Source organism: Engraulis encrasicolus, chromosome 14, assembly GCF_034702125.1.
Source record: "Engraulis encrasicolus isolate BLACKSEA-1 chromosome 14, IST_EnEncr_1.0, whole genome shotgun sequence".
NCBI classification, from domain to species: domain Eukaryota; kingdom Metazoa; phylum Chordata; class Actinopteri; order Clupeiformes; family Engraulidae; genus Engraulis; species Engraulis encrasicolus.
The window spans coordinates 22,982,725-23,007,341 of NC_085870.1; the positions used below are offsets into that span (position 1 = coordinate 22,982,725).

The window sequence follows — 24,617 nt, forward strand, 5'->3', positions numbered from 1 at the left end:
AAAAGTAAATTCATGGCACATAAATTCACAAGCACATGATCTATTACTTAGCTGTTACACCATTTTCTCCATTGCACCTATTGAGATGGATATAGGCCTATAGACTGTGATGTTACTCAGTTATTTCGGAATTTAACGTCCAGTGTAAATGGAGCTGATGCCTGGGTGAGTGTTGGTCTTATTCAGTGTGTGTTCTTGATTACAGTTTTTCTCGATTGGTTTGGCTAATTTCTCGAAACTGAGATGACATTCTCGAAACAACACGGACAAATCTCCAAACCAACTTGCAATTTCCCACAACAGAATGGCATTTTTCATTGCTTTCATCAAATTTCAAATGCTTTGTACATGTCTCAAATGTTTAGTACACCTCGGCAGATGGCTATGTACAAGTACCCTACAGTTGACACATTGAGCATACATTTAGCACATTTTCCAAATAAATTGACCTTTCTTATCTGAACGAATTAGACAATTCTCAGTGTAATGGTTGCCCTCTCCAAAACATGTCATCATGATTTCATTGTGTGAGTCATCATATGCAAAGTAGTCTACACAACTGTCTAAACAGTCAAGGACATAATATTTTAAGAATTTCTTTACTGTAAACAGTAAATTCATGACAGTGTTCAACAGGCCAGATGGTATTGTAACTTTACTAGTTTGTAGAAAATAATTTTACAACTGTGTATACTACAGTTTCCTCTGTTATTTGGCTAATTTCTTCACATTTTTTCAAATGGCATTCTGTGGAAGGAATTTAGTTTCGACACACGGGTAAACTGTTTTTGGAGTGATATGAGCAAGAGATGAGGATCCATGTAGTTATGCTTCAAGAATGAGCTGTTTTGGGAGGTTTATGACATTTTGCTAGTTATCTGATCTGTTGTGCAGAAGTGTAAGAATGTTTAGCCAAATGACCCAAAATTCATAGAAATGTCATCTCAGTTTCAAGAAAATAGCCAAACCAATCGAGAAAAACTGTAATGTAATGTGTAATGAGTTTCATACCATTTTTGACAGAGGTGTGCATGTTCTACATTGATTTGCATTGACTTAAAAATACAGGTGTACCTACAAAGGGAGGCTGCACTTGCCGTTTCTAGAGTTGTCATGAATTGCCTTGTCACCTCTAGTCTAATGTTCTGACTCTATGGGTATTTCTCAAAAACTAGCCTTGCTAGTGCGAGTAACGTCCATTTTTCGCATATTTCACCGAGGAGTATCCAATAACTAGTTCTAAGTGTAATTAGAACCATATTCTCCTGCGAAAAGTGGGTGTTACTCAAGGCAAAACTTCACTTTTAGGGGTTTCAGGCCGACCAGAATGGAGCCGGTGCTGGTGCCCGCACCAGTTACGTTCAGCACTAAAGTGCTTATCTGCGAACCGTCCGTGTTCATACTGGGCTCCGAACTTTTTCCGCACGTGACTGCGTTACCCAGATGAACCTGCTGACGGCCACGTCCACGGTTCACGGAGAGAAAACAAGAATTTTGAGATTCGCATTGCGAATCAACTTTCCAGTTCGCGAACGCTTATATCTGTGGCGTGAACACGGCGGTCGGTTCGCGATTAGGTGCGGGAGCGGGAACGGGCACCGGCACGGTTCTCAGTCGGCCTGAATGCGCCTATAGAGAAACACCCTATGTGTGTACTGTTGTGTGGAGCACCTCTAGTGAACCCACCACTAATAACTCTCCATCCTGCTGACAGGCAGCTGAAGGGACCAATCAGGATGTCTGTCAAATTAGAACGGCCTCCCTTGGACTGATTGGTTGCCGGGCAGCCAGCTGGCCATGATTGGTTTGGCCGGCTTCCGAAAGAGGAGAGAATTAAAAAAAAAAAAAACACCATCGCAGCCTGCACAGCACAGCACATTCACTCTGAGGGAAATGCAAATGCGTATGAGAGGAGCCAATCTTAATCCATGCAGTAAAGCCCCAGTTTTAAAGACACTTGACAGTCGAGGCCGCCGGCCCTTCAGGAGGAAATGCGAATGACTCCCTTTGTCCAGTGCCAATATCCATCTACTAATCCCAATAAGCACACACGCACGCACGCACACACACACACACACACACACACACACACACACACACACACACACACAAACACAAACACACACAAAACCCTTGGGCAAGAAGGGTGAGCTATCTACTTCTCTTTTGTGGCAGAGCAACTTTGAAGTACTTTCCCACACTCTCTGGTAGGGCAGAGAGAATAAGAGGACATAGCCTTCATCCGGTGGGGTGACAGTGACCTCACCCTGCCAATAGATGAGAGGTGGAACATGTCTCTTGCTCAAGTGGTGTGCAAAGATCACAACCATAGATTAACCTGTAGTAGCCTCTTACTGCAGCAGGGGTCGCCGGCGACCCTATTCACTTGCTCAAAATGCTTAACTACATCATAACAACATTGCCATGACATTACAGAGAGCCATAGTGCTGCGCTAAGGGGTTAACAAAAAACGCCTGCTTTTTCATTACACATGTAATGGTTTTCTCATCATTTATTTGTGTAATTTGAAATGAATTTCACGCGAAATACCACGAACATCAAGTAAGTTAGCAAAGTTAGCAAACTTGTCCCTGAGTGAGTCCCTGCAGATACGGCTGTATCCATCTCTGTCTTTTGTAACCTTAGACGTAGATATTTACTGCACACCCCAATACATTATATTTACATTTTCTTATTATATGCCGATGACTTCCAAACAATGTACTGTGCCTTCCCTTTCCCAGGAGGACCACAGCAAAAATGTTATTTGGATCTAAGTCATTATTAGGTTAAAACATCTGTGTTTACAGAATTGAATCAGGCAATCAAAAAAATCACAAACTTGGCGGAGGAGGTAATAATAACCCCTAATAACCAAATGTGTTCATAATCTGTGCTCAAAGGCTGTCATGCCACTAATTCTTGAACATTTGGTGTCCTGAGTCCCACTCATAAAAGGGGTCAGTTATGAAAGAAAGTGAAAGCCCACCTGGGAAACTCCCATTGTCATTGTGACACAGCACTCCCCAGCACACACAAGTGTTCACTGCACACTGCACACAACAAAATTGCATTTCATGCCTCATCTGTGCAAGGGGCAGCCCTCAATGGCGCCCCAAGGGGCCCAGGGGGAAAGGAGGCCCAGAATTGAGTCCTCCTCATTACATTAGATGTATTGGGCCGGGGACCCTTTTAGCTGATCTCGTCCTGGGCCTGGTCAAAGCTGTCAGCGGCCCTAAGATGGAGATAAGTAGGCAGCAGTTCATTGGTGACTTTGGCGACATTTATTATAGTGCACAATGATTTTGTCGCCATGGCCCTCTATATGAGAAAAACTGAATGCTGATGGTGGTGGTGACCAGTAAAATCAGCCTTCTCTGCATATTATACATAAATTGCGTACACATCGACACTTTGCTAAATGGCGCCACTCACACTCACACTGGCAAAAAAGCTGATCACACACACAGGCAGCAGCAGAGCCACCACACATGTATTCCTGTAACCATGCCGACGAGAGGAGGAAGAGGGTTTAGAGGAGAAAAGGCGCAGCGCTGCAGAACTCTGACCTTGTGGAACATGGAGGCAGATCTCCATGGCAACTATGCAGCAGGCAGCCACAGCAACAAGCTCCTTTCAAGGCTACCGATAGCATGAGTGTGTGTGTGTGGAAGGAGAGAGCAAGAGATGGGGAAAAGAAAGAGGAAGATGGGAAAGGGAATGAATATGAGAGGAGAGGAGAGGAGAGGAGAGAGGAGAGGAGAGAGGAGGGTAGAGGAGAGGAGAGGAGAGGAGAGGAGAGATGAGGTAGACTAAGATGGGGTGGTAGACATACTATAAGAATTCAGAGAACAGAGAGAGCGACAGTGGTGGGCGCAGGGAGAGGAGAGAGCAAGAGAAAATAAGAGAGGGAGGAAGAAGGAGGGAGAGAGAGAGAACAGAAAAAGGTGAGAGAAGAGGAAGATACAGACTAGTATGGGGGGTGATATAGAAGGAGAGAGCGAGATAAAAAAAAACAGGGAGTGAGAAAGAATAAGGGAGGCGGAAAAGAGAATAGAGGGAGAGACGGCAAAAAGATGGAGAGAAGAAAATAAAGTAAAGGTGTAATCAAAGACGATAAGTGAGGCTTGGAGGGGAAATAAAACTTTGCTGGTAATTATTATTTGGGTCCATCCATAATGCAAGGTCTAATCAAAACTCCTTTTCTCATTTTTTTTATGTGGGAATGGCCGTCATCAATTCCCCTTGTGCAGTGAGAGCCGTACTGCAGGAGGCATATAATTATTGTAAAGGTCAATATTCACTCACAAGGTGAACACGGCGCCACACAGCACAGCACAGCACAGCACATCTCCCTGAGTGGTGTGGCGGGCAGGGAGAGAGAGAGAGAGCGAGAGGGACGGAGAGAGAGACAGAGAGAGAGAGAGAGACAGAGACAGAGACAGAGACAGAGAGCGTACGGAAAGACAGGGAAAGAAGAGAGTGAGGGAAGGAGGGAGATTGAAGGAAAGAGAGAGAGAGAGAGAGAGAGAGGGTGAGAGGGGGGGCAAGAGAGAGATAGCTAGAGAGAGAGGGGGGGGGGGCGGTTGATGGGTGCCAAGCCTTTTAATGCAATCTCTGAGAGTGGGGTGCACATCAATCATGGCAGCCACTAACACAGACGGGGATCGCTTGTGACAAACAGCAGCCAGCACGGAGAGAGATGCACAGACAGCACAGGGAGAAATACTGCTCCAAATGTGCCATTTACTGCTGCTGGTCTGTGTGTGCGTGTGCGTGTGTGTGTGTGTGTCACAATTTTGTGTGTGAAACAAATCTGCAAGATGCATTCAGGCAGAATCACTATGAATGCATGAAATATTCTACAGAAACCAGCTCAACATTCTGCTGCATCTAACACATCTAGGGCTGCACAATTAATCGAAAAATAATCAAAATCGTGATAACATAGTAAAATCGAACTCATGATTTTAATCGTGATTTAATCATAGCAATAGTGACTACTTTTGAGAGCGTCCTTGAACCCAGAACATACTGACAGGCTGGTGTTTCTGGCCTGAAATCTGTCCACTTAAGTTTCATGCTATTGCCTTTACATAATTATTATTACAATTAATTTTATTTTGCTCCTCCCGTATGTAATTCATTTTTGGTTATATTTCATCTTGTTATAATTTTCAAAAAAATCTGCAAAAATCTGTAATCGTGATTAATAATCGTGATTATGATTTTGACCAAAATAATCGTGATTATGATTTTTTCCATAATCGTGCAGCCCTAAACACATCTATGATTTTTCTAGCAATGAATCGTCAAACCATGAATCTTTCTGCTTCTAGATTTTACAGGATTCTGGAACACATTTGTGTCATGGTGTGTCTGAAAGTTAGTCAAAATCAGACACTACTCTGGATTTAGGGCAGTCATGGGTAAGGGGTTAGGGTGTCAGACTTGTAGCTCAAAGGTTGCCGGTTCGACTCCCGACCCGCCATCCTCCTCCAAGACTGAGGTAGCCTGGGAACTCCCATACTGCCTTTAATTCTACACAATCGTTTCGATCTGAAAGACACTCTCACTTGTGATTAGGTCTGGTGTTAACCAGGCAAAGACTGAGGTGCCCTGAGCAAGGTACCGTCTCACCACACTGCTCCCTTGGGGCAACATTGAGCTCTGCCCCCTTGCACGGGTGAGGCATAAATGTAATTTTGTTGTGTGTTCACTTTTGTGCTGTGGAGTGCTGTCACAATGAAATGGGAGTTGGAGCTTTCCAATGGGGCTTTCACATATGTTGCATGTCATGCATGTTGACATGAATCAATACGGTTTGTTGAGTTTCCTGTTATTTAAGGAACGTCAATAGCTAATAAATTAGACAACCAGCAGAGCATTTGTTTACCGGCATGGGGGATTGGTCTAGCATCGCACCATAGTGGACTATCTTGGTCAGGGCCGCTGACAGCTTTTGCTGGGCCCAGGACAAAGTCATCTTAGGGTGATGGTTCGGAGTAGATTCACCCCAATGCCATTTGAACCGTGACATCCACCCGAAGTGTTTTCTACCTTGGCCAAACATTAGCCGAGTTACCGAGTTACAAAGGACAAATACATCCACCCGATCAGAAGTTAAGGGCCAAACAAAAAATCATCCATCTTGAATTCAGCCATCTTGAAAGTGTTGGCCTCCAACCATAGGCGGCGCTACAGTAAGACTCTTGGGGAAGCTTTAAAAAAAAAAAAAAAAAAAACGGGGGGGTGCAAACGTCATCGGAGAAACTGTGGTGGTAGGAGGGTCTGGGGGCACTGAATCAGTCGCCACGCGAGGCCCTAACCGCGACTTTTGATATATTATCTGCATGACATTATATGATGTTGAAACAAAATGATGAACAAATAAAACGGAACATTTCCATGCGCAACTATGGGTCTTCATGCTCGTGCGCCAATGGAACTCTCAAAGGCGACAGACAGGCACACACACACACACACTGGAGGCAGGAGAGGAAGACGGCTATTTGCCAGACCATGGACTATTATCTCCCAAATATGTCTCGAGCAATCAAATCATACACTCGACTGTCCACACCTTTGTTTCTATTGACATTTTCATGCGCTAGGTCACTCTACCTCAGACCGGTATCAAAACTCGCAATCAAACTCGCAAAACTAATGACGAGGCAAAATGCGCACACACGGGGAGACAGGAAAGCCAGCTGATTGACCATACCATGCCCAAAAATATCATATGGGGCTCTCATATCCAACAGGCTGTCTTCAGATGTCAGTTTTGCAGCCCAAATAATGCAAATATGCTATAATTTTGAATTTCTAGTTGAAGTAGCTTGTAATGTAGTTCGCTACATTTCCAGATGGTTGTAATTAGCTTACTAATTCTATTGGATGTAGGTTGTCTAGTGGAGCTAAATGTTAGCTTACTAGGTTCTACAAAAGTAGCTTGCGCAGCCAGACATGTTCTCGCTGCCTCGCACTGTACACTGTCCACTCCAGTCACACGCAGATGCCCAACAAACACAAGCGAATATACACACATCACATTACATATGGTAACTAAACCACCCTGGCAGGCCACCATGAATTCAGGAAAGGTGTGCATTTTTGAAAGTGGTGTTCGCTTGGTGACAGGATAGCATGGTGTTTTGCTGTGCAATGGCTAGTTAGACGGAAGACAGACAACTAGGCTACATCGATAACAACATTGACAACAACATTGCCACCAAATAGTAAACTTAGCGCTTCGGCGAGCACATCAAGGGGAAAACAGATTTCCTACCTTATTCTGTCCTGTCAATTCCTGTTACTTGAAGACAGAGGCAAAATGTCCATTTAGATTCGCCAAATAGGCTATCCATTTGATAGATGTAGTGTGGTTGAATAACGAATGCTAAAGAGGAAAATGTCAACATTGTGACCTATGACTGGTGGAAAAAAAAAGAATGATCTATAAATGAAATGTAGTGAAATCCCAATTTATTCTAGAGGTCATTGCTTTATCAAGATATTAAACATTCCAGATTTCATTTCATAATGCCACGAGCCCGCCTCACCGCGCCTGGCTCTGTTGAAGCCAGTAGAACTGACACCTGATTGGTTGACCGCAGCATGATATCGCCGCAACGAGGCTAGATCTACTGACAAGGTGGATAGGCACTTCAGCAGGAAACCCTCGTTCTTTTTCCTTGTGTGTGCCTGCGACACTCCATCGCTGGATATAAAAAAACGTGATTTTAAATTTTCATTTTATTTATTTCTTATGCCAAGTTTGGGGAAGCTAAGCTTCCCCTAGCCTCTTAATAGCGCCGCCCATGCCTCCAACGTCTAATCAGTTCATGAGGTTCAAAAGTTATCGTGTTAACATGAAAGACCTAATGCGGCGGACGCTGCGGACGTGGCGCATGCAAAACCATTACATCCCCGACGCTCCACATTTAGGGGATATAATGACTTGCACCTACAGTACAGTAGCACCTGCATCTTGCCTGAAAGTATCCATTTACCCTGCTAATTACCAGCTGTAATTAGTACTAATTAGCAATATAACAAGGGCACCTGTTGGCCAATGAAGGCTCCTTTCCTTCAAACACCAAGGGGTCCTATAGGAACCCACCACAGAAAACAAAGAATAACACAGAGGTCTGCTTGACTGCTTTGACACAGAAGTCAACTGAACTCAAATTCCATATTTCCAAAACTATTAACACTCCTGACCACCAGTGGCAGTCTGACATTTTGTTTTCGGCTCTACCCAGTCTGGAGTCAGTGGGGCCTAAATAAAGCAAATGCAGTGCTAATGGCCCATAGCACGCTAGGATAACAGAAATTAGTGCTTATTTATATTTTAGTAATACACTTTGCTGACATGTCATGTGTCATCAAGTAAAATGGAGGAGGTGGCCTCCTACATGTCATGTGTCATCGCAAAAGAACCACAAGGAACCACAATGGAAATTAGGGCTTTTTCGTGTTATCCCTGGCTATTTCTTTCTTTTGATTTTTTTGTTGTCCCGTGTTATACTGTATAAAATGGTCAAATAATTTCATTCATTCATTCATTCATTCATTCATTCATTCATTCATTCATTTATTCATTCATTCATTCATTCATTCATTCATTCATTCATTCATTTATTCATCTGGCTGTGCTATTATGCCACATTAGCATCTCAGCTTATGTGTTGAAGGTGAATTGAGTCCGGTGCGCGGCCTGTTTAGTTTAGTTTAGTTTATTGGTTTATTTCATTAGGGACCATGTGCAAAGTACATTAGTTACATAGTAAAAAGATGACCTGCGCCAGATTATACACGTAGCTAATAGCTCATTTCCATCTGCAGTCCCTGGGCAGGTAAGAAAACATACAAGCCAGTAAAATGGGAGTAGCCACTCAGGCATACAACCCCACACATACACACAGTCACACACACACACACACACACACACACACACACACACACACACACACACACACACACACACACACACACACACACACACACACACACACACACACACACACACACACACGCACGCACGCGCACACGCACACGCACACGCACACGCACACACACACACACACACACACAAAATAAAAAGATGTCATATGCAAAAAGACTACAATGTGCAAAGTGTCAAAACATGCATGTGCAAAACTATTAGTGGTCACAAGACTGGTTACATGAAAGCCATTTCTTCACTCCAAGTGAGAATGAATAAAAGTTTGTAATGCTTTTTATGTGGGTGGGAAGGGCATTCCATTGTTTCGTTGCTCTGAAGGAAAAAACAGATTGTGCAAATGCTGTTACCCGGCTTTGGAGGGTACAGTTTCCTCTGATGGTTGATCTAATTGTTCTGCTAATTTGTGAATGATTTTGTGCACAAGGCGCACATCAGAATATAAAATTATGTTGCCAAAATTTAGCAAGTTATACTTGTCCAGTATGGCACAGTGGTGAAATTGAGATGGACGTCTGTCCAAAACTTTAAGAGCTTGTTTGTAAAGTGAGGCGATTTCATGGTAGTCTTGCTAGCCTGGGACCAGCTTCACATACAAAAGTGTAAATGAGACATTATCATGGCATTTACATAGGTCTAAGCAGCATCAATAGTTAAAGAATTGCAAATATGTCTAAAATTTGCTATGCTATATTTCACAGTGTTGCCCAGTTTCTTAATGTGTTTCTTAAAAGTTAATGTGGAATCTAAGGTCACTCCCAAATATTTAAACTCATCAACATTTTACAAATACTAGTCTCGGTTCTTGTCGAGTAGTGAGTAATATGCATGGCCATGGGCATTACATACCACGGTGGGAAGGGATGCAATTTGCCAAATGGCTCTGATTGCTAATGGCCTCAGCCACCCAGACTAATGGACTTCACTTAGCACAACACAGACACAAAATAATTCAGCAATGGATTTACTTAGTCTCCTAATTAACAGAGAAAGCACACCGAGGCTAGTTAAGTGTGTGTGTGTGTGTTGGGGCGGGGGGGGGGGGGAAGGGTGCTGAAAAGGGTGTTATGAAAGAGGTTGGTAACGCTTTACTTTACGGTACAGTTACCATATGTAATTACTGTGTACTTTCTGGGTAACAACGGGGTAACAGAGAGAAGTTACATGGTATCTAATGGGTAAAAAGGGGGTCATTACAAAGTCTGTTACCCTGTTGTTATGCAGAAAACACAGTAAATACTGTACCGTAAAGTAAAGCGTTACCAAGAGGTCTAGTTCATGCAGGTAACGAGTGATTAGCTCTTCTCCAACCTCCATTACATTACATTACACTTAGCTGATGCTTTTATCCAAAGCAACGTAGAGATACTGTATGTACAGGGTATTGGTTACAGTCCCTGGAGTAGTATACGGTAGGGTTAGGTGCCCTTAACTTAAGGGTCAGCTGCACAATCACTTGTTTAATCTGAGGAATTGCAGGGCCATGGTGGCCCAAAAGGTCATAAGAATAAAAAAATGAGTAAATGGGAGCTCACCTGTGTGCGGTTCTTTCATTGCCTCACATGAACTTCACGTTTTCAACCTGCACCTGACAATAAAGAAATCTGCATGTGCGCGGGACTGGACTTGGCATTATTCAAGGGCACCTTAGCCATGGTGTGTAGTTGAGAGTGGAAGGGTGGGATTAGAACCTCCAACCCTTAGATCTGAAGACCATCTCCTTAACCACTGCACCACAGCTACCATCCAGGCAGCTCAGAGAACCTTCAGTTTCGCCCATGGTGCAACCAAATGTTCCTTCACATTTGTATGATGGCAGCAGAATTCTGTGCAACATTATACCAGAGAGAGTAGATAAGAGAGAGGTTCCATTGGACCATTGTTTCCGGGTTCTATTATTGCAAGGGGGAGGGGGGTGAAATCCCCCTTTAGGCAGACCTAGGCAGACGTAAGGACTGTTCTATTCATTGCTAGGAGTATTATGACACTTCCTTTAGGCAGACCGGAACCTGGTCACGTTAGGTGCCCATAGCAACCTATTACAATGGCATATCTCTATATACTTAAAGAATCTCTGATTATACCGTAGGAAGTTTGTATGGGCTACCTGGTCCCAGGGCTGGACTGGCCATCTGGCATAGCGGGCATTTCACAGTGGGCCCCACACCGTCGTGGGCCCCCTTTTTTTAACATTTCTGAAAATAGGTGCCCACGACGGTGCGGGGCCCACCGGTAAATCAGTTCTGCGACGCTTATCTTGAGGGGCCCCTTTAATCCCAAAGTGCACGGGCCCTATTTCTCCCTGTCCAGCCCTGCCTGGTCCCCTCTCCTCTTTTTCTTCCCCCCCAACCCCCCACACCTCTACCCAACAACTTTGTGAGCTGCTCACTCCAGTCACCGGGAGGCCAGACCAGGCTGCTGGTTAATCAAAAACCCTTTTAAAAATGAAAGCAGCTGAAGCAAACCTGCCCATTATTTACCTGAAAGACTTGGGCTACTTTGAACTTGAAAGAAAAGTGTGTGTGTGTGTGTGTGTGTGTGCGTGCGTGCGTGCGTGCGTGTGCGTGTGCGTGTGCGTGTGCGTGCGCGTGTGTGTGTGTGTGCGTATGTTTTGTATGTGTGTGTGTGTGATGTCTGGAAGGGAATGAGATGTCTCTGTCTTCAGTGATGAGTTTGGCCTGCCCCTGCCCCCTATGACGCATGTTGAGTCACACAAGCAGCAAACAAGCAAACATCCCTATTGGCCCCTCACCAACACCGTGGAGCCTGATTGGTCGCGGCCAGGTTGTCACGGTTACTTCTCATCAGGTTTAAACCTCGGCTGCATACAGAGATAGCCGGCGGCACCAAACGTGCATCATCCTACACGCACGCACGCACGCACGAGGGCACACACGCACGCACACGCACACACACACACACACACACACACACACACACACACACACACACACACACACACACACACACACACACACACACACACACGTTCGTTCACACACACACGTTCGTTCACACACAACACTTTTCCTGTTTCCCCTCTTGTGTGTGGTGTGGTCTGAATGGACCTGTCTGCTGTGTCATGTTGACTTCTTTTCAAAAGAGAATATTTAATTAACTTTTAGCTGCTGTGCTGCAGGTGCCGTTCTCCCTTTTACATTGCATTTGGCAGATGCTTTATAAAGCGCCTTGTTTTAAGTATTATAGTTGATAAATACTGAGTTTGCTGTTCAGAAATGTGCAAGTTACAGTAATGGTATTGGGCCCACGAAATATCGTAGAAGGGGCCACTACGAGATGTTTGGCGATCGAAAACCATTTGGCGATCGGCAACCATTGTGGTGTAAAATCCCCTCTCAGTCGCGAGAAACAATAAGTTAACAAAAATGCAAAAAGTTTGTGTACGATACACCTGTTTACTGTTTTGCACAACATTTGTTCATATTGCTATCTGAATTCATTTTGGAGGAGATTGTTTAGTCCCTCACATTCTCTTGAGTCATTCAGCAAAAGAATAACTAGGACAGCCATTAACCCCTATTGACCATTGGCTAATTACCCTGCTATTCATACACACAAACAGTGCAGTGTCTTACTTAAAGGGCATATTAGACAAATTAAATTAAGCATTAAGGGAGACATAAGACAAGTGTAACTGCCTGTTAACTACACACTAAGAAATGCTGGGTTGTTTTGTCAACCCAAGTGCTGAATAACAGCTGCTGGGTAAACGTGTTGGGTTATTCTAATGCCGTGTTGGGTTACTCTAACTCAATATTGGTACAGTGGGGAACATCTATGCTACTCTACTGATTGGGTTATTAGTTAGGTTACACAATAACCCAACTCACTGGTTTATTGTACCCAACACTGTGTTGCCCTGCTACGTTTGAAATCAGAGTTCCCTGCAGATAACGTTCTTTCTGCCTGCCCGCCCTGGAAGAAGTGAACTGACCGGAGTCTTCAACAAAAATAAAGGTTTGTAATGTGTTTTTACTGTTTTGTCTCCAGCTAACTTTAGTTAACTGCCTAAAGCTGATAGATGTGTGATAGCCATTCGTTCATCCAACGCATTCCTTATCTTCCATACGATCGACCTGAAGTATGAATCCATAGGAAGACCGTTGCCCAAGGTAGTCTCTACACAAACCTAAACCGTTGGTTACTCTCAATTACCTAAACCAATGGAAATGGAGTCAACTTATCTAATCATAAGAAACATTGGAATGAATCTCGTCTCGAAACCAGATGGGATGAATTTTAATTTCACGAAACTCGCCTGTAACTTCAATCTGTGTCCAACCGTCTTTTGGTTTCCACGGTAACTCTCGACACAAATAACTGGCCGCAGTGCCGCCGCTCTGAAGTTGGTCTCTCGGCGGGCAAATATTATCAACTCTCTGCCGCGAGTTCGCGTGGAATAAGTAGGCTAGCACAAATCAGCACAAGTTAGAGAAATTAATAATAACAACGGAAAATACGGACGTGCCGTGTATCCCTATTCAGTTGGACTATTGCCGCTGGCATCTGCAGCTCTGCTCAAGGTAGGCTAGTTCATGGCTGATGCAGCTAGTGTGTGGTTTTAGAACTAGCTTTTCAGATAAGCCTGGACGTCCGCGAAGTGGGCTTCGATATACAGACATGTCAGGGCGGTTAACACAGTATGTCAGCGAGCATGGTATAGCTACTACCTCTGGTTTAACAACAATGTGGCTTTCTATTTGCTATATGATTGCAGCTATGAAAAAAAGGAAGGAGACGTCCAGGACTGAACAGCTGTCACCTGTCACAGTGCAGTGCACCGACTGACTGACGTGAGTAGTGGGCCCTATTTATAGTTTTCGGTGTGGGCAGGCCATAGCGAATACGGTGCTTTTCAAAGAAAAATAATGAATAATGTATTGACATTGGTGTAAGGCAATGATAGACCTCCTTGGTGTAATGTGAGCATAGCCTACTTAAAAATATATTTTGCTGCAACTAAATGGATGCAGCCTATTATTCAGTTAGAATAATTTCAAATGTGTTTCTCACCATTTTTTAGGCTATTTGCTTGGATGTTGCTGAAAGAAAGGAGGCATTCTTCATTGTGCAGCACTAGCCTACTGTGGGTAAGTCACTGTTTTGTCCGTGTTGCAATAGTTTGGCTACCACTAGTGCATCCTTATACACTTAAGCCCTGACCAAATTGAGTTTCATTGCTAGTGATTTGACCTCATTCAATTGGATCCTCATATCAGAAGCATTTTTGTTTTCTGATATTTGTTTTTAATAGCCAACACTTTCTTTACTAGCTAACACTTTCTTATTTAGTCATTTATTTCACAGATGGTCTGACCTGTGTCTTGCAATGTCATCATCATTTTATAATTTTGTAACTAAATGTTGCATGTGTGTTTTTCTTTTCATTCAGAGGCCGAGAGAGTTTTGACGAGGCTTCTGTACCCAGGAGGCGGAGGCAGCAATGCCAGCTTCAATGCGCACAGTCCTTTAAAAGGGACACCCAGCTAAGATTTTATTGCAAATTCTACACAGAATGCACTGCTCTACACATTTGGTTTTGGAAACACTGTGTATTATTGTAAGTGTACACCAGGGGTGGGGAACCTTTTTCATTTGAAGGGCCACTTCAAATTACTCTGAGGGCCGTGAAAGTCCTCCGAGGGCCGTACAATTAACACAAAGGATTTCCCCCTGCACTCTAGGCCTATATGGAATGCAGCCACCTTAAAACAGACCTTAACTTCTATATGTCCCCTGAATGTAACTTTCATTGTATTGCAAATGTTTCTTTTACAAAATATGCCATATTTCATATGAAGCTGCATAATATTAAAATTGTCTCAGGGGCTGGATAAAACGGCCTCAAGGGCCGCAAACGGCCCTCCAGACATAGGTTCCCCACCCCTGGTTTACACCAATACAGCAAATTCATGGTGACACTACAATGACCTCAGCTATTTGGTTGTTTCTAGTGTTTAGGTACTGTCACAAAGCAGTCTTACAAACACATTTATTTATCTCTGTATCAACATTGAGGTTCTCATATTACCTTTCCCCGTTCTATTCCCAAGTAAAAATGTGCTCATAGAAACAACTTGAAGGCATAATGCCCTTCACTTTCAACGTGGGTCTTCTTTGTAAACTTTGAAAGTGTATATTGAAAAAGTAGGCTATATTATTTTTCTATATTAGTAAATAATGAGTTTTCCATAATGTGCAATGCTTGAAAGTGTTTCCCAGTGTGTTGTTACCCAATATTTGTTCCATTTTTTGTCCATGTTTTTGAATAATATCCCTTCCTGCCTTTTTTGACTGTATGATAACATGTCTGTTATATTGCTCTATTTTATATTTAAATGCAATCATCTTTGTTGTGTGAAAAGTGTGAAAACAAAATGGGAAAATAAAATCAATGTTTTGCACAAACTGGTGTGCTTATTTTGCACAGTCTGTGTCACATATAATAAGTGATACATTTATTGGGTAAATTTAACTTCATAATTAAGTAATTTAAACAGAATATTGGGGCTGTATAACCCATATATAGGATATGATGTAATAACCCAACAATAAAGTACATTCAATATGACGGTTTGGTTAGAAATAACCCCACATTTGAGTTAATTGTTTTACTCAACCTGTTGGGTTGAAATTGATAACCCAATTCATTGTATAAATACAACCCAATGCGAAGTTGGTCCAATAGTTACCCAGCACGGTAGTAAGAATTGGGTTATTTTCAACCCATCATTTTTAAGGGTGTAAAAGTGGCCCCAGTGAGGGTCTACAGTAAAGTCTGCTTTTTAATTATTATTATTATACAATGCTTTCTTTGTGTGTGTGTGTGTGTGTGTGTGTGTGTGTGTGTGTGTGTGTGTGTGTGTGTGTGTGTGTGTGTGTGTGTGTGTGTGTGTGTGAAAAGAATACATCAAGGCCTGGGACTACAAAGGCAGAAGAAAAGTTGGAAAGAAGTATGAGGGACTGAATGAAAGAAGGAAGAAGGACTGGTGAAAGAATCATAGCAGGATGATGCTAGAAGCCTATGAGCTGTCCTCCCAACTGGCAACTAAGGCCACCGCCTCCTAAACCCACTATTAGGGACTGTTCGTAATTTACCGGGGGGGGGGAGGGCTGGTGCGTAGGGGGGGGAGGGCCATGATGAAAAAAAATGAGGTGGAGGGGAGGGCCATGGCAAAAAAAATCGGAGTTAGGGGGAGGGCAATGGGAAAAAAAAACGAATTTATTTTATTTTTATTTATTTTTTTAAACAATAATAAAACATGCTCTGAAACACATCGCTTTGCGATGCAAGGTCCCGGTGCATACTATAGCACTGAAGCGTGTATCTGTAGTCAAAAAACTATCAGGTGCAGCTACTGCCCGCGCTGACTCTCTTTCACTGTAGGATTGCTAGTGCTACGGAGGAACATTGAGCATCATAAATGCCCGTGAGCAAATATAGCTGAGGTGAACTATAACAGTTTGGGAAGTTTTGACAACGAATTGGATGGGCATTTCCAGAGGAATTTTGGAGAGGTGTTGTAGTCAACTGGTGGTCACAGCCTCTGGTAAGTCATGATTTTATTTATTGGCACCGCCGTGTGCTTTACATTTGTGTTCAAAGAACTTAAAGACCCCAACCAGACGGGAAAGAACAGTACCTAGGCCTAGACGTACTTTGGTAGAACGGTGCAGTGACGCGAGCTTGTTTTGTTTAGCTTGTGGTGTCAAGGTAGTAATAAAAGTGGTATTAAGGGCGATGTGTTGGCCATGCATCACAAGGTCTTGAAACCATTGGAGGAGCTAACTTGTTGTGAAGAGAAGTCTCATCACTTTGGTGAACAAAAACGGACCAACTAAGCAAGGAATTATGTACATTTAAAGCGTGAAGGGAATGTCACCAAAGTTGTGCATCGTGTCAGGTAAGAAGTGACTTTTGTTTCTTGCTGTGGAGATTGGATTCGTAGAAGCGTGTATTGGTATGTTAGGTCTTGCCTGTTGCTGGTGAAGTAGTCTAGCTTAGCCTCGGAGTTGGCTATGGGGTGAATCTGAGCACAGCCGATGGTGTCTATCATCACAGTTATCAAAGTTGAATTGCCGCGGTGTGTAATGGCTGTGCTATTGTTGGATGTTTTGGAATGTTGTACTGGTTCTGTTTTGGCAATTTGTTCCTTTTGCCTCTTGCTGCTGATTTGACCACCATACCCAGGTAGCAAAGTTTATCTGGCCCATTGTTGGCCCGATCCTTTTTTCGCGAGTGATAACAGTCGGCCCGATTTTGGCTTTGTCCGCGGCCCAATAATGGTCCTATTACCGTATGCCGACAGTGTCGGCTCAGTGTTGGCTCAGTTACTGCATGAGACTGACAGTTATTTTCAGTGGCGGCAGAGTGTTGGTTCAGTTACTGCATGAAGTGACAGTTATTTTCAGTGTTCTATGAAGTGTTGGCTGAGTCACGGTAACCAGTGTTCCAGCCGAGCCGACTCTCAGCCGACAGTGCCGACATTCTGCCAAGATCTGGCCGACTGTTCTTAACGGTTTTTGCTACCTGGGTAGCACCACCTATTAATGCGTCTTAAATATGGCCTACGTTAAATGCAAACTAAAGGTGGCTTTCTCACTCTCCCTGTATCAATAGCCAGCAATGGCTCGAGCTGCTTTGGCGCTTAGCCTACTTCTTGCTCCGATCACATCCCGAACTCTTTGGCCGTCAGAGTGTAATTACATTCGGGAAGGTAGAGCTATGCCTGTGTGTGTGCGTGCGTGCTTTTATGCGCGGTCTGGGAGACAGGACAGGGGTCCTGATCGAGATGCACCTGATCCACAGTCGCAATTGCAAGAAAATCTAAATTATTTGAAAGCCCGGTCACCTCTCACGAGTGCATCGCATAGCCTAGTCAAAGCATTTCTTCTAATTTCACACATTGCACACTGCCCATGCTGAAGAGACAAACTGTCAAGGCAGCGCGATTTGCTCTTGAACACGCCCTCACCTCCACATCAGGTGCGCGTTTCACTTCCGCAAGAAGAACTTAATAATGTCAAAGTGAGATGTTAAAGAAAAAAAAAGTTAAATCTAGCCATCCTTGTTTAGGCTACATAAAACATGAGGAAGTTATTCAGATGTGATTCGCCATTCCTCACCCTAAAATTGATTAGAACGCAGGAAATTGCAGCTAAAAAACAGATTTTTTTCACAGCACCCCCTGGTCATAACCAGTTCCTGCGTCCCTGGCTTCGCTACTGTGCTGAACATGTAAAACCTTGTGAAAGGCGCTGCTTGTCGAGCAGGGAAATATTGAAGCTGCGGTGGGGAAACTCTCTCCACTTTGTAGTTTGTACTTTGTAGTTGTAGTAACAACTCGGACATTGGTATTGAAATGGAAGTTTTTATTATTATCATTATTATTACTTAACACGTAAAAAAATAGTGAAGGCAATTTGTCTTGGTGACAGTGGAGTTAAAAGGCATCCCATGCAGCCGCAGAGGTAGATTCTAGCGGCTTCTCATAGGTATCCACTGATATCGATAGCCAGCGGCGTGGAACAGGGGGGGAAAACCCCGACTCATTCTCAGGGCCCAGCCCACCTGGGGGGCCCACTGGGGGGCCCCTATGGAAAATGTTCTTCTTGTTTTGCTTTTTTAAACATTATTTTTACAATAATGTCAATACATGTTGGTAATTTATGCAATTCCAATGTTCTCTGGAAATACATCTGTTAAATTGGATATCCTAGCCTGCAAATAGGCTACAATATATATCAAACACCCCCATAATCAGTACGCATTGGTTTAGTCCGCCCTCTCGCGGACTTTTGATTGCACAATATGCGTAATCAACACTAACTCACTTCATTATAGGCATTAAACGCAGCAGCCGGTTAGCAATGAAAAATGTCTAAAACACCAGGCTTTCACAAAAAGAATAGAAAGGCAAGAGAGACAGGGGAAACCAGACGAAGCAACTGCTGCTGATTTCTTGCAAGAAAGGTGAGCCCAAATGTCAAAATTACCGCCTACAGTATACTGGTTATCTCATTCCCATTCCGTGTGGCCTACTGTGATAGCCAGAGTCAGATTAAAAAATATATATTATTTTTTGGCTATAATTGTGATAGTCTATTGAACCCATATTTGTCTTTGATATATTCATAACAAGTCACAAGACCAACATAGGGTCGATGTTGGTTCAAATATCCAAATAGCAAAGCTAATTTGTAAAATGAATCAAGAAAATGTCACAAACGTGAAGATGCCCCCTGTCACAGCAGATGCAAATTGTGCGAATTTGAGAGAAGGTGAGCCTATTTTAGCTAGCCTAATATCCTAATGTTGAGGAAAAGCAGTTTCTCAATCGGGTTCATCACATTTGCAGATTGATTATGTCCTCGTAACGATATTAATCAACGTCACGTTCATCAGTTGCTAATGTCAAGGTGGCGGTGCGAGCTGTCAGTCCTGAACCGTCATTCTGCTTTCATTTTGCGGTCTCAACACTCTCAATAGGAAATCTCTGGTTACTTTCCCTGGCCATCTGACAACGTCCGTTGTAGCTGAAGTGTGGTAAATTAATGACGAGATTTTGACGGGGCACCAGTCTGCGTTTTGAATGCTGCTGACGCCATTCTAATCTGCGCAAAGCGCAAGACAAAAGATAGGCAGAGTAGCCTACCTACCTCCGTGCTGAGCAGGTAGCCTATCTGCATTGAGTGCTCATGACAATTACCCTATTTAAGGTAGGCTACTGTGAAATAGTTACTGGCCAATTGAAATCTGAAACTATAGCCTATGCAGTAGCCTAATAAATAATGATTTCTATGTGACTAGGTTCGGGGTGCCCTGACTTTAGAAGGTTGAGAATAACGGCATCAAATCCAAACAGCGATACTTTTGTTCCAGCCTATTTTAAGCGACATTCCATAGTAAGCTTCTGCCAGTAGGCCTAAATCACAGCTGATTCTCTATTCCTTGCTCTCCCAAAAAACAACTAACGGACAAATGACGTGCGGGTGCGTGCAGCGGGCCAGTGCAAGTGAATGAATGTGTGCGCGAGCGCGTGTGTTTCTGTTCAGGGATGCATATTGAAGAAAGTTCAGTTCTATATCAATGTCTCATGTCTCCTTATTGCACGAAATATTAGGCTAAATGCATTGTGAAGAGAGATTTACCAGTCTCTCTCCTCCCCCTCACACCATAGTGATGAAGTGATTAAAAGTCATCTCTATGAATATGATAGCAGACTTTTCACAACTGGTGATGTGAAAAATAAGGACATTATGTCTGTTCTGTGATAGGCTATTATATGATTGAAAATGAGGATGATTCAAGTGAAGGGGAGGAAAGCATTTGCGTGGTTAACACCAGACCTAATCACAAGTGAGATTAGGTCTGGGGAGTTGCCTATGTAAATTCCGTATGGGACCGGAATACTTGGCTATTATGACACACTGCCCTGCTCTCTGATTGGGCAGAGAAACTGTTAAGGTCGGAATGCTTGGCCATTATGACACAGATCCCATGATCTTGTACGTTATGAGTCATCCTCCCCAGACTGTCTTTCAGATCGAAACGATTGTGTAGAACTAAAGGCAGTATGGGAGTTCCCAGGCTAGGAAAGCATAGGCCTAGAGGGGTTTTCTGAGGAAGGCAAGGAGGATGACAATATAAGTCGCGCGTTCGCGCGCGTGCGCGGGGGGGCGGGGGGGGGGGTGGGATTGTTTGGGGGGTTGTGAGTAGGGGGGCCCATGAAAGAAGTTGTTCCTAGGGCCCCAAATTTGGTGCTACGCCCCTGTCGATAGCACATAATAGTGCAGACAACCGCCCTTGATGTAGGCTACTCTGACTGTTCTCATGATGGTTGTTCATCTACCAATTTTACATTTTTTTTTTTTACCTGTAGGGGGAGGGCCATGGGAAAACAAAATTGAAGTGGGGGGAGGGCCATGGGGAAAAAAATTGAGGTGGAGGGGGGGGCCATGATTTTTTTTTTTGACCGGACTTCCAGCGCACCAGCCCTCCCCCCCCCGGTAAATAACGTACAGTCCCTAGTCACCATGGCTACGGAACAGACAGCAGAGTTCCAGACAGACTGCACCTGCGTGTTTTCAAGAGGAAGGAAATTAAATAGCATTACTTTATTTGCACTCCTTATAAACCTGGACAAACTGTTTACAAAGGAGGGAGACTTTTGATAGGCATGCAGAGGGAACATCTCAGCAGGGCTTTTTGGTAAACAAGACCACTGTTGTTGTGTTTCAGCACATTTCTGACAACTCATTAAATTCTGGGCAGACAAACCATCCTAATAAATAATGTAAAAATCATGAACTGCAGAGAGCTGTTGGAGGATAATAAGAGGTCATTATTATGACAGATTTGTCTTGAGATGTTTTGTTCTTTATTTATTTATTTATTTATTTTTGTTCCCTGAATGTTTTAAAAGTAACTCCCACCATCTCGTCCACTATTTGGCACATTTAACCCCTGTTCTGAATTGCCCCATTTTTAAATCTCTTTTTTTATTTACAAAATGACAAATAACATATGACATGTTATGGAATACTAGTGAACACCACTAACCACTTGGTGATTTCGCACAATTTTTAGGGTGACAAAGTCAGACCACACAGACAAAATGGCCAAATGACACAATAAAATAAAAAAAATAAAAAATATGGCAAAATAGTGGCCTTGTCATTTAAACTACTGTATTTGCCGGTTGTCAGGTTTGTCTCTTGCTCATTATTTCCTTCCCTGAATCTGCTTCTTGCAGAGGACAAGTAAAAGAATGGCCTATTTAGGATTCGTTTTTGGCTTTCGCAACGGAGCAGTCCACTTCACATCAATTCAAAAATGTCCTTTTATTTTCTGACCTGAAGCTCCACACCTCATGAAATATGAATACCAGTAAATTTTCCTCCCCTCTGAAACATTCATCAGACTCAGGACCCTTTTCTTTTCTCCCCTGGAACCGCAGCATGTAGTAGAAAGCCTCCCTCATAAATCACCACAGGTTTATTTGGCAACTGAGTCATGGACATCTTACCCAGTCTTCATCACTTAAACTCACTCAGGATCATTTTTTTTTTCTTTTCGAAAACTAATTAGGGCTCCCTCCCAGTCACTTGAATCACCATCCATATCCTCTTCTACAGACTAACCGCATGCTTTAGTTGAGTATAATAAAGTGAAGTTCATACTGAATTGAAATGAAGGTGAGGTGTCCCCCAGGAGAAATGAGGCGGAAGCTTTCACAGCCTCTGGAAATGGGATAATACTAGGAGGTGTGTGTGTGCACGCGTGTGTGTGTAGTGTGTGTATGTGTGTGTGTGGGGGGGGGTGTAGTGTTTGTGTGTGTGTGTGTGTGCAGTGTGTGTGCGTGTGTGTGCGTCCGTCTGCACGCATGTGCACATACGTTTGCTTTTGTGTATGTGTGAGACAGTGGTGGTGGTGGTGGGGGGCTGCTAAAATGGAGACGCACATCAGCTTGCTGGGCCAATAATGTCTCATTTGTGTCTCACATCGCACCTCTCTCCACACACAAGGGCATCAAGCTGCTCCCAAATTGGCAGTGGCAAATTCATTTAATCCCCGAAATCAGTTGACAAGGCTGCACATGATGATCATATAAATCGAAAGAGGAGAGTCTGAAACAGGAACAAAGCGCTGGCATGATTTATTTTGTCTGCATGGGGGATGTAAAATCAATAATTAATTGCAATGCCTTGTAAAGGAGATTTAGCCCTGTCTTATCTGTGGGATAGAGAGCTTCAGGTCTGGTCTGCCGGTGAATGGCTTTCAAGTAAAACTATGCAGTGCACGCTGTTCTTTAAAATAACATTACACAACAGTTCAGTCTCTTTCTAAAGGGTCAAGGGTGCCACGAGGGGGGGAAAGGTGTTACAGATTCTAAGGGCCCGACAGCACTGACAGGACCCCTGAAAGGATGCTGATCACATAATTTGGCATTTTGAGGGCCCAAAATTTGAATCTTTCATGGGGCCCAACATTTTTAGAGGTGCTCCTGTACAGGGTACTCAGCCTTTGTGGATTTTATGATCCAGTGAAGATGAGGGAGGGGGGATACATGTCAGAGGAACAAGTAGAGTAGAGTAGAGGAACTTCATTGATCCCGGGGGGGTAAGCAGAAAAATAGTCCGGCTAAGAGTTCCATAGTGCAGTGATTGAACAGTCCACACACACACGCACGCACGCACACACGCACACACACACGCACACACACACACGCACACGCGTGCGCATGTTGAAACTTTTGTCAAGAACATCTGGGGTGATGGGGAAATGTAGAATACTAACTGTGTTTGGATTTATTTTTGTCTAAGTCACTATTACACTATTACACACTATTAAACATTTAAAATATCAGTATGTTTAAATGTTTTACTTTTATATTTTGCCATTCCCTTGACTTAATGCCCCCTTGCCCCCCTCAACCAAACTACGCCCATGTGACACGTCCATTGTTCTCTTATCTTGTGGATGATGTGAGATGCTGCTCTCCTTTTGGTATCGCAAGTGCAAGTGCAAGTGCAAGTGCAAGCGCTAGGTTTATCGGGCCTATCCCGCACGTTGCACACAGACTATGATTGAGGTTCCATTGGATAGTTCTATGTGCACCCAGGCCACGCACCAATATGTGATAGTCTATACTTTCCCAGTTTCAGCATGGTGGCTGGGTGTGACCCAATCGACCCTGAAATCACACCGCAGCTGCCAGGGCTGGACTGGGACAAAAAGTCAGGCTGGGCATTTTCCACCAAGACCAGTCCGCCAGGCATTGAGAGAGACGAGGAAGAACATAATATTTAAATGTGACTAAGAGAGGTCAGCTGTAGCAGCATGAGGACTGATACCACTGCTTTGAGGAGAGGAACAGGCCAAAAACCTCAACGGTGCACCGGACAAAATGCCCTGTGTGCCTTAGGGCCAATCCAGACATGGCAGCTGCAGAGAGTTGTGCAACAAGAGTCCTCAACATGAACAGCTATGAATCTCGATATGCACTGCATGACTTGAGTAACATATCCACAGAATGAAAATATGCTTAGGTGCGAACGGGGCTCCCAGCAGCAAATGTTTCAGTACCACCTACAGTAGGCTAGCTCCTATGAGCTTAAGCGTGGGCCCACTGAGTACCACCTACAGTAGGCTAGCTCCTATGAGCTTAAGCGTGGGCCCACTGAGTACCACCTACAGTAGGCTAGCTCCTATGAGCTTAAATTTGCACTGTGTAGGATATGGCCAGAGTCGCAACTTCCCTGCTCATTGTGCTGTTTATTGCCAAATATGATCTTTTCATTAATATTTACAAAGTAATAAACCAATATTTATAGTATGACCAAAGTACAGTACAGGAATTTTCTCAGCTAAAAATGTCTATCTCTTGAAATTCAAAATGGCGGACCATAGTGAAGATCCTGCTTTTCATGTAAAGTGTGATTTTCCCAGTCATAATGAATACTTTTCTGATGGTGGTGGTAAGTATTTGTTAAAAAAATAGCACTTGTGAATGGGCAGAATGAATTCTGGAAATTAACTACTAAAATATTACACAGTGCACCTTTAAGCGTGGGCCTACTGACTCCCAGAGAAAAGTCTCTCAAGGCAGCCATGATGATCATGAAGAC

At 43.5% G+C, this 24,617-nt stretch overlaps 1 protein-coding gene and 1 long non-coding RNA gene across 3 annotated transcripts in view; both read left to right on the forward strand.

Moving 5' to 3' along the window:
- The window catches only part of lrrn2 (leucine rich repeat neuronal 2), a 110,727-nt gene that overhangs the window by 75,796 nt on the left and 10,314 nt on the right, over positions 1 to 24,617 (forward strand). The window lies entirely within an intron of this gene.
- On the forward strand, positions 13,452 to 15,371 carry LOC134463187 (uncharacterized). Of its 2 annotated transcripts, XR_010037670.1 has the most exons (4): positions 13,452 to 13,510; positions 13,705 to 13,780; positions 14,011 to 14,077; positions 14,380 to 15,371. It is a non-coding gene; the product is annotated as an uncharacterized LOC134463187 (long non-coding RNA). The 2 variants fall into 2 exon arrangements; XR_010037669.1 differs by having other exon boundaries at positions 13,452 to 13,780.